General features: G+C 35.3%; 1 protein-coding gene across 2 annotated transcripts in view; it reads left to right on the forward strand.

Annotated features, from left to right (window-relative positions):
• Positions 1 to 12,038, forward strand: part of LOC144437183 (FH1/FH2 domain-containing protein 3-like) — a 104,099-nt gene that overhangs the window by 11,575 nt on the left and 80,486 nt on the right. The gene's annotated exons all lie outside the window — the stretch shown is intronic.

Below are 12,038 nucleotides of genomic sequence, written 5' to 3' on the forward strand. Positions count from 1 at the left end.
CAGATGTAAAACTTGTGTAACACTCACAAGAATTTACTTATTCAATGACAGAGCTTGGCATATAATTCATTGAATGACATGTTACATTGAATGACAGCTAGGTGTTAGAAATATGATAATAATAATGTCAGTGAATTTTAATTTGTAACTTGCAACAAATGATACATTTTTTATGGATTTTAATTAGTCAATGACAATTTGATGTGAAACTCAAAGGAGTGATACACTTGTACTTCATTCAAGGTGTGAAACTGCCAACAATGATACTTATGTTCATTCAATGACATTTGGTGTGAAACTGCCAACTATGATACTTATGTTCATTCAATGACATTTGGTGTGAAATGCAACAATGATACTTATGTTCATTCAATGACATTTGGTTTGAAACTGCCAACAGTGAGACTTCATTCAATGAAATTTGGTGTGAAATGCAACAATGATACTTATGTTCATTCAATGACATTTCTAAGCATGTTGCAATAGTTATACTCCATTCAGTGACTTGTGGAACACAACAGTGATATTTCATTCAATGAGTGCTTGATAAGGAACACAAATATAGCTCATTCAATGACAGATTGATAAGAAATTTATAACAGCAATTCTGTTTGAGAGAAATAAATACAGGTGATTTGTATAAAATGTACTTCAAGCATTGGTAATTGTGAAAAATGATAAAACTTTGTGAAGTCTGTCGGACAATCATATAGTATTCCTGTACATATTTAGCACAGAGACTTGGCTGTTTGACTTGACATACTGGTTCACTAGAATACTGGTGAATGTTTTGAAGCCAGATAGCCAATCTCTGGACTAGTATGTACAATGTATACTTAAAACAACAACCTCAAAATTAGAATTACTTGTGAGAAGTACACACTTAAATTGACACCACTGACTCATTCTCGCCATTCTGTACACTGAGAAAATGAGATACAATCTGGGATTCCCCCTTTGACATCTTAAAAATTATAAAAGGAATTATTAAGAAAACGGTTCATTCCTTTGTTATGTAGATTATTCGTGACACTTATCATTGGGAGGGGGGGGGGGTACTGAGCAAGTGAACATCAAACAGGTGGGGGGGGGGGGGGTTATTGTACATGTACATAGCTGAATTCCACAGTATAGGTTGCCATAATAAAGTTCAACCAATCCATACATGTTAATCTTTACAGCATGTATAAGGGTTCCTAAAGCAATTTTGTGTGGTAGGAAACACATGGGGTAACCTTGGAAGGGTATATAATTCAGGCTGTAAAGATTTTATCACACACCGTTGTAAGACATAAAATGGTGGGGAAAACAATAGTTTCTTGCATGTTATTTGTGTGAAATTAAGGGTGTATAGCCGGTATGTGTGAATGTGAAGACATGTTAAAATTCATAAAATTGTCAAATGTGCCATGGTGTGATTTTGAAAATGTCACATGGCTACCTGTATGGAGGTAATATTGTTTCCATAGTGATAGTAGGCATGCATTGTCACTGTATTTTTTACAGTCCCGTCATCTTGAAATAACTTGTTACCAGTATGTAACTCAATAATGGTATATGAATGATTACATATGATGGTCCAATATTTTCAAGATTTGGCCCGAATATCACATGGTTACATATTACATTCTTTAGTCCTTCCGTGTACAGTGTAATGGACATATGACATTTATCATTGTCACCATATCGTGTATTTGAGTATACGTTACACTGTAGATATAAGTTTATTACCAACATATAACTCCTAGAATATATGATAAAAGACACAGACTTTGAAAAGAGTAGCCTTAAAATAATCCTGGTACAAAAACATCAGGACATGTATATTTTTTTAGTAATTTTGGGTAGTGACTCAGAACAAAACTATCAACACCTCAATCTGACAAATCACCAGTAGAAAGAGGTCAAATGTTGACCAAAAATAAACAAACAGGAAGTGTAAAAGTTACCTTTCACATTTTCGAAGCAAGACATGAAAGAATGTGGTACACATGAAGGAATGTTAAACAAAACTAATATCCTTGAATGGAGTTGAACATGAGGAGTGATTTGGAGGTCGTTGACCTAGGAGTTGTGGCCAAGATGACAGAGTCAAAATTGGCAGACTGGTTGGCATGGTGTGACCCAAGGGGTCAATGTACAAAAAAAGTAGATAATTCTACTTGGTGAATCAATTAGCTTGCCGTACTTGAAAGAGATGAATTTTGTCGTGTCCTGTTGCAAACACTGATATGCAAGTGACCCATGAAAACTTGTCAAGGCATTTGATCACAGGTCATTTTTAATTGTAAGGTTATCTGAACTGAACCTTTTTTGCTTGTGGCAAAGCAAATAGCAAATTGTTTTATTACCATATTGTAGTATGTACAAACATCTTTATGGTATGTTTGATTGTCTGACAAATATGCAAGGAACATGTTTTGTTGTGAAAGTTCGAAAAACTTTTGAAGTAGCAGTGCAGGTGAATCCGTGGGATATATGTTTCTCTGAGAGTGGTTGTGGTATTTTTAACTGAACAGAGAGCAAATTGGCCGTGGTTTTGTTCCTCCAGGGCATGTAAAAATATGAGTATTTACATTAGGAAGTGGTACTCACAACTAAAGTCTGACCATGGAATTCCAAGTCAGGAACAATTAAGAGACAACCTGGTAGTGGACTTATTTAGATAGCAATTCCGTCATCATACTTGTTGACTTCCTGCGATACATATTGGAATTCCAGTATGTTGTGGATGCCATTGTACCACCTAGTATATTAATTACACTTATGGCTTATGCCACTTGACAATACATACACAGGCTTTGGTTCTCTCCCCTGGCTTTACAGAGTAGTGGGGTCCCCACCCTACATTGTATTTAATATGTTGACAACAATAGAAGTAACTTTACCTATAAATCGGTACTTTTTTTATAGTGCAAATGTATAGTGTAATTTTATTTTGTTGGTAGAAAACGGACTGTCTGGATAAGAAATAAATGTAGATTGTTATTTGAACCAGGACAGCAAATCTCCCTAAATTATAGATATGTCCATCCAGCAATATATCGTATTAATAAATAGTCGAGAACATAATATTCATGATTCCAAGAATCAATAGGACAGTACAATATAGTTACTTTGAACGATAAATTTGAAACGAATACGATGTTTCAATTCATCTACTACAGTCCTTGAGTCAGTCCAGAGATCATTAAGGCTGAATTATGAAATTATTGCATGATCAAGGTCTGTAGTAGATGGATCAAAATGTCGTATGTGTTTCAAATTTATAATTCAAAGTAACTATATTGTACTGTCCTAATACATGTAAATAGTTCTTTTTTTCCATAATGAAGAAGTCTAATTACATGTGAGTATTATTTTGTCTAATTATATCGACAGCGTTTGCTAAACTGTCTATGTTTGCCAGCTTTAAAGTTTAACGATAAGACAACATTGAAATCATTTTGAAAATTGGAGGATGTATTTCTTTCTTTTTTTTTCATTTAATTTTTTTTATTTCATAAGAAGGAAAGAGGAATGCATGTCCAAACAGGGGGGGGGGGGGTACATTTGTTATCTGTTTATGTATGTACATGTTATGTATGCTATGTAAATTGATCCATTAGGTAATCATCTAAAATACATTGTAAGTGTTCGGTACTTCACCACCTAAATGCATATGCTGTAAAAATTGATGTTGATATACAGAATTGAGAAAAGAGAATATACTACATGTGTACATGTCTAAAACAGCAGTGTGAAACTTTTTTCCAATTTTGAATGTTTTCAATTTGTTCATATATTTACCTGTTGTAAAATTTATATATATCAAACCTTCACTAGAAATAGCTTAGTCCTTGTAAATAGTGTATTAATCTCATTAATAGTCATTGAGGTATGTACACTGCTTGATATGTCCATATCTAACACAGCTTGATGTCTGTATGTAAACAGTTGTGAAGTGACTTTGTCAACATGATCAGACTTGTTGTTCACTTGTTTGTCAGAAAATTTACGATTTATGGGGATTTTGATACCGTGTGATTGCGAATACAATAACACAATACGTTGAAAATGTGAGAAAAACAATTGGAACATGTTGTTCCAGTTGCAGCTTCTGGGGTGGTTTAACAGAAATGGATGAAGTTATCATGATTATTATGCAAAATGATGTGGATAGTACAGTTTCGGAGTATTGTTATTTTTTCATATTTTAAGCATAACTGACTTGTTCCTTCTAAAGTCTTTCCACAGATATCTTCACATGTTATCTATAGTTTTAAGTACTTACTGTATTATGACATTTGAAGTGTTTAGTTGAGAAATTGTTCAAGGATAAATTATGTTATTGGTGATATGAAAATTCATAAAAAATATGGTCAATCCTTAGTTACGTAATATAGTATTTACCTCATGGTAAAATTCGGTGTGCCCGCTAAGCTAATTTGACGCTCCACTGACGCACACGATTTCTTGTGACTCATGTGAGGTGTTCCCTATCTCATACTATGATAGTGTGGTAACTCACAAGAAATCCCAGTTTTTCTCATTTTTGACTCACAACAACAAAATTTGGCAATCATTAGGAGAAGGTAGATGGTCACAGTAGAACAAGAAAGTTGACTTATTTTCATGCTAGTTTATAGCAATGCATAATAGTAGTGCATGACATAAAGCAGATTGAGTCATGGTGTTGATGTTATGATCAAATAATTGTTAGTTTTATAACTTGCCTGGATGGCAAAAATCTATTTCAGGTAACTAGAATTGGTCAATAATATGTAACTTCATAAGTCTCGATAACAGATGTTTTATGAATATGAATATTACAGTTTAGAATGTTGTTGTGTAATCATTTGGTCTGATATTAGCATCAGGAATTTCAAGTCTTTCATATGCAGAAATTAAAAAAAAATGTTGTAATTACATGTGCATGTACGATCTGTTACGCTTTCTGCTTGTGAAGTTCCACAGAAACACAAACAAAACACTTGAAGAAGTAAAAACAAACAAGCAAGCAGCAAATGTACACAACACAAGCAGTAATTAACAGTTACTAACACTCATGTATCATGTGCAGCCATAGACACATCTCATGAAAAAAGTCCATTTCTCTTATAGTCTTATAGTGATAAAAATTCTGAAATTCTTGAAAAATTACATATTTTGTATGACCTTGATTTTTTTTTTTTTTTTTTTTTGGGGGGGGGGGGGGCTTTATACATGTAGTTGAAAGTTGCAAAGTTGAGTACTAGCTGTCTTTTTTGGTCTTGTTGGTCTCAACATCTTGATAACACAGATAACATTGCCACTGAAAAATGAAGGTATTAACAGGTTTGAAATAACCAAGAGATAAAACCTGGAAAGTTCTGGACAGTGTCTCTCTCTGACAGAAATACAATGTACTGTACCAAAGGACCTTGATTATATGAATCATATCTGTAACATAAACAGTGTTAGAGATATCTCTGGTGTCATCAATCATACAAATGGTGATGGCTTGAGTTGTTAGATACTCATAATAACATGAGATAAATGACAATATGGATGTTGATTGTCACTTTAGAGACAGGTATCCATATCTGTAATAATTGGTGATTACTCCTCAGAAATGTCATATTAATATTGTTTTGTTTATATTAATAGTCATAAAAGATTGTATAGCATTGACACTCCTTTGAACTGTCATATTAATATTGTCTTGTTTATATTGATAGATAAGTCATAAAGATAGTACTGCATTGTTGCAGGTTATTTTTTTTCTATATAGTGGTGGATCTGGAGAGGTATGAAAACACTTCAAGTTAGAACTGCATCAAGTGTTTTAAACTTATTTATAATTGAGGAGGGGGGCAGATGTCACAATTTTGAACCTATAGTATAGACATATATTTATTTAGGTTTGATTTTATGATTTTGTTTGGAAGCATCAGAGTGTGTGGTCAGTAGGGATGATTGCACAAGCTCAACAAACGAACATTGTTCAGTTTAGGTCAAACCCCCCTCCCCTTAAACGAATGTTCACAAGTCACTAGTGGGACATAAAATGTTTATATATGATGTAAACTATGATGAAAACTGTAGCACTCGCACCACTACGATCATATAATGTAAACACATGATTGTAATTGTAAACACATTAAAATATTACCAGAAACCCAGCACCATACATGATGTATCTCACATTAGAAGTAAATTTTTTTTATCAACTTATCAACATCTCAGTAGTAAATACAAATGCTGTTATCTTTGAAGGAGTGAAAGTTTTCCGTCAAATTTGGTTAGAAGTACAAAAACGAAGTTCAACAATCACATTGACACCATTGACTCACCTTATTTGAGTCTACGTATATGTGCCACCCTTTGGGGTGTTTTCTAGCCCTTTGGTCTAAAATGGGGTCTTTTTTTTTTTTGAGCTGAAGAGTGTAAAATGGGGTCCACTTTGCGTTATTTTTATTTTGCTTGGTCTAAAATGTGGCCCATTGTCCTTTGCCAAATCATAACTGCCATTAATTGCCCCAAAATGTTGGAAAATGTAATGAGGCCTAAACTTTCATCTTTCAAAAACCTGTAATGGTCTAAAATGGGGTATTGATTTTTGGTCAAAGTGGGTCTAAAATAGGGCCTGGGGTTTTCAGCACTGGCCACACACCCCTTCATGTACCAAAGCTGGCCATGGTACTGCCCCAGGACAGTTCTCCTCCCCCCCTAAATGAACAAAGTTCACTTATTGAGCTTGTGTGACATTGTGCAGTTGTCCCTTACTTGAGATGTCTTATGCTATTGTGTTTTTTTTATTGGATGAAATCAGTAAAATAAGATTAATTAAATTAAATCAACAAATTACTGTTGACACAAGAGTTAGTTGTAGAGATACATGTGTACTTGTTACTACAAACAAGTTATCACGCTGATCTGCTAAATATAGGATTGCAGTGTAAGAAAATATTTTGTGTACCAAGCTGAAACTTTGAAGAGCTAATTTTCATGAGCTTTACATCTAGGTATGTAGATATGTAAACTTATCGGTCAGAGTTACAAGGCTTAATTACAAGTTTTGGTGACATGAAACTTGGTGAACAAATGGGAAAATGGAAATCTAGCAGAGACTGTTTGCAGGTACTGACAAAATTTGCCTTACTTTGAGCAAACGTTTCTGTGAGTTTGTTGTACGAAATTTGAATTTGTTTATTAAAATGATTTTGAATACTTTATGAATTAATGTCTGGCGAGGATGTTTGTCCATGGTGCTATAAATCAGAACTTTTTTTTAAAAGATGAAAAAAAAAGTTGTTGACTTGATGTTGATTAGTTAGTCAGGATCTGTTTAGCATGGTCTACCATCCTTGTTGCTGTCACATGTACTTCCTGGTATTATCATATTTCTAATAATAATAATTATCATTATTCTGAAAGACAGAAGGAATCAAAGTTGTCTATTTTTTTGGTGTATAAAGTAGGGTTCAATTTAAAGTGGTGTTTGTACAACTTATCTGTTTGTTGATTTGGTATCTGAGATGACTGGTAATCTGTGATGACACAGTGTTAGGCTTTGTGCAGATTACTTCAAAAGTTGGTACACCTGTGCACTCATTGAACATCCAGACCAAGTTTTAACAACAATGGAATGATTAAGGGCAACCTTCACGTTGCTATATTTGGTTCCTTAATCTGACATCTAGCACAATACATGTATAGTGCATGTTACAGGTTAAGGGCATCCCCTTTTAATTAAAACCTGTTGCAGATCAAATCATTACTTATACATCCAGACCAAGCTATTAACAAAAATAGACATGATTAAGGGGACTCTCCAAGTTGCTATTTTCTGGTAAATTGATCTGACATCAAGCACAATACAGTGTACATTACATGTTAAGGGCACTCCTTCATTCACACCAACTCAGATCAAAAAGTTAGTAACATACACATAATATCACATACAGAAACTCTAAGTTCCACACTGTTCATTCAGCAGTACATGTGTATTAAGTACACGTATGAATGGAACCAAGTATACATATGGTTCACATTTGTTTTAAATACTCAAGTTTGTGATTTATGAATGCACTAACAACAATTATTAAAAACAGATAAAGAGTGATAAGGAGAGAAGTCAATTAGACGTTGTCCCTGCCATGCCATATGTTATGTCATTGCTTACAATCAGTAGGTATGTACATGTGAAGTAGGTAGGAGACTCAAACCAGACAAGGTGACAAATACTTGAAATACTACAAATACCACAAGATGAAATAATTGTACTCTGTATTTGCTGGGTTATTGGAGAGCTTACATACAGTTCCCAGTTCCCTTTTTTTATTGTATATGTATAATAGAAATTCTGAAGCAAACTGTGTACTTTTTACCCCTTTTGAAGTTTTGATCTTGGGTCTCACGGATATGTATTTGATTAGGTATACATGTGGAGAGCTTTGTGGTTTTTTTTGGTAATCATTTGTTGGTCTCGTTACCTGTCTCTGTCAGGGCTATCACGGCAACATGAAAAGAATGGATGTGTTTTTTTACTGAAACCGACTCTGTCATCAAATCATTAAAAGTTTATTCAAACATATTCCAGAGACATGAATGGGATAAGAATTTTGTGTAGGAATTTATGTTGATGTTAATCATGTGTCAAATGTGAAATACTTATGTTGACCTGGGGTATTGGGGGTTAAATAGAGTATACTGTTATACATATATACACTGCATGTTTAACCGCGTCCAGTATACAATGCTGTAGAAATGTACATTCTTGCTGTAACCCTGTTTGCCCTCCTCTGCTCAAAGACATCGCGTGATTCGTGGCACGAACAGGTGTGCGTGGATGGATTGATGGGGTGGAGGGTGGGGGTGGGGGGTGTGGGGTGGGGGGTGTGGGTGGGGTTTAGAAAGGGTATAAGTGAGCTGTTGGTTAGATTAGGATACCAGTAACTTTGAGGGTCCAGTTGACTAGTTCTTGTTAGTTGGGGTGTGGGAAAGTTGTTGATCCATAGTGAACAGGTATGTGTCGGGTGACTATGATGAACAGATGTGTATGGGTCATTTGGGTGGGGAAAGAAGAATTGGTGAGGGGTTTATTAGATTGACATCCTGAGGAATTTTGAGGAGCAGCAGCCAAGCCAGCTGTAGTTGTTTGGGATGAGGGAAAGGGGTTGATTTATAGCATGAAGAGGTGTGTGTTGGTTGATGGGGATGGCGACAGAGTAATTGAAGGTGGAGGGTTTTAATAGCTTGAGATCCTGGGAACTTTTAATGTCACAGTTGACCACCTTCTGTTTGTGCATGTAGGGGTGTGGGAATTTCTGGGAAAGTTGTTGAGGTGATGACATATAATCTAAACCAAGGAACTACACACCAACTAATTTACAGGAAATTTTGAATACCAAACATTCAAAGACCATGCTTTTCAGTTCTCCTCTAGAGATGTATAGCTATTGAGATCAGTTCTGTAAATTTAAAATGAGGCTGTGGATTGTTTTGTAGGGGGTATGTGTTAAGTGGGGTTAGGGGTGTTGTTGAGGTGATATTCTATATTTGGAACTTGAGTTTGGTTTGTAGGGCTATAGAATGGATATTGGGGTTATGATGTACACGTACACCTATATGTGACAGTGTACTATACATTTAGGAAGTTATATACTAGTCTGTAAGGTACGCCATGACAGGGCGCCCTCACACATCGGCCAACAAGAGGAGGCCAGTGAGGGCGAAACGTCACAATGTATCTTACAGTCTAGTTATACACCTGACCAACTCCTTTATTCCCAAGAAATGTTGTAAATGTGACTAGAAAAACCCATGTAATGTTGATGTACAAGACATGAGTCATGATAAACAGGTGTATGGGGTCAGGGGTGGGGTACCTGTAAGTGTGGGTACAGGGAGGGGAATACTGTATGGTATGTTTGTGTGCTTGGTGGGGTGTAGGGAGTGGGTAAGGGGAAGTTTGCATAGTGTGCTTTTTGAGGGGTTGGTTTAAGCTTATCTAGATGATATTGACATACCTACTCCTACAGCATTCATGAATGGATACAAACAGTTTATTTATTTATTTATTTATTAATCTTTCATATACAGACACCATTTCAGTGCATTAGCACTGTTCTCCCAATGGAACCTGTTGCAAGATTACGTACACAGAAAACAAACAAACAAAAGGGACAAACCAGGACAAAAAGTTAAAGACGCACAGTGCACTTTAAAAGATATCCACTCACATTACCAGACTACATTCTTAAGATGTCTTTTAAATATCAATGGGTTCGGAGCTGATCTTATGGATAGGGGTAGATTGTTCCATAGAACAGCACCACTATAGTGAAATGCCCATTTCCCATATTCAGTTTTAACTGTAGGGATGTATATGTTACCTTTACTGGCCTGTCTTGTGTTATGAAGATGAATTTGGTTGGAAAGATTGAACATTTCAGTGAGGTAACTAGGCACATTACCTGTTACGGATTTGTAGACGAGTGTTGCCAGTTGGCGCTTCCATCTAATTTGAGGACTGACCCAACCCAAGTTTTCATATATACCCAACCCGTACTAGTATCACGGGGAACAGTTACATTTGTATATCAAAGGTAAACTGATTTATGACTCTTCCTCCCCATGCCAAAATACGGTGACACAACTTGGCGAGCACTGCCTGGAACAACGGGGTCAGGGGAGTGTTTTTCATCTTTGAATAAACAGTAAAATGCTAACTCATACAGCATTATGTGAATGGATATTTATGACCCCCTTCCCCCTCCTCCCTCCATACTCAAAAATACAGTGACATGACCCTGTGAGCATCACCTGAAAGGGGGTCAGTGGAGTATTTTACATCCTTGAATAAACATGTATGTGTCACTGTATCCTGTTATTTATGATCTTATCATTGACAACTTTTATCAGAAAAGGTCTGGTAATTATGAACTGTATTATACATGTACATGTATACTAAGGACTCCACTGTTCCTGTTTATATCCTGTTGAGACTAACATCCAGGTCAAATGCTAAGGTTAAGTGGTGTCATCAACGCAGTGGTCAAGCACACTGACCATGCAGTCTGAGGGTTGGCTAGAAAACCACAAATTGGCAGATTGCCTGTGTTATTATTTGTATGAACACTAAATGTTCTCACAATATTCACTAGTACATGTATATGTATGTCACCTTTAGAAAGTTGCCGCCATTGTGTCACTGAAAACGAAAAGGGGTTGAAATGTGGGAGCCCAACTTATTTTTTGAATTTAATACAGAGCAAGTGTAAACAATAGCTGTGCCAAGCATTTAACACAGTCACTATTATAAAAGAAAAGAGTACGACTTTTTTTGTACATTTATTAGAATTTTCCAAATGTTCCACCTAGTGAAGCAGTATTAATTGTCCTCTATACATTTTGTTGTGAATATTACTTTTAACTGATACTGCCATGGTTAACATGATATCATCAACTGATAGGACACACACATGACTGAACAGTAAGATGTGGGCAAAAGTCACTTCACAGCATACTAGTAATTTTTAGTCCTAACTAAACTGCTGTTATCTTTGAAACCGGAATTCTTTCAGTCTTTTTTTTTTCATTATTTCCAAGGTCTTTCTTGAGTTAATGACAGTCACTTATAATCACTACATGTACTTACGTGTTTAATGTCTAAATGATAGCAAAAGAAATTATCAGACTCAATAGACCATAATATTTATTAGTTTGTATTCAGTTCAGAAGGGTACGCTGTCCTTCTACCTTTGTGAACGATGGTCACCAGAGTTTAATTAGACTTTTAAAAGACAAATCCTTCAGAAAATAACTGTAGTTACATGTATACCAGAAAAGCCATAATACATGTGTGAAGTGATATGCTCATATTCTCTATTCTAAGATGTCTCAATTTTGTTGTCTTTGTTATTCTTTGTTACTCTTCTTCTTTACTAAATGTTATATAGATTTTTCTACACTTTAATAGAAATATTGTCAAAGTTAGGAAAATGAAAAGTGTGTCATTGTTTTGTAGATGTACATGTAGTTATGTAGATATAGACATAGGAAGATGTTGTTTG

Source organism: Glandiceps talaboti, chromosome 7 (genome assembly GCF_964340395.1).
Source record: "Glandiceps talaboti chromosome 7, keGlaTala1.1, whole genome shotgun sequence".
In the NCBI taxonomy this organism is placed as follows: Eukaryota; Metazoa; Hemichordata; class Enteropneusta; family Spengelidae; genus Glandiceps; species Glandiceps talaboti.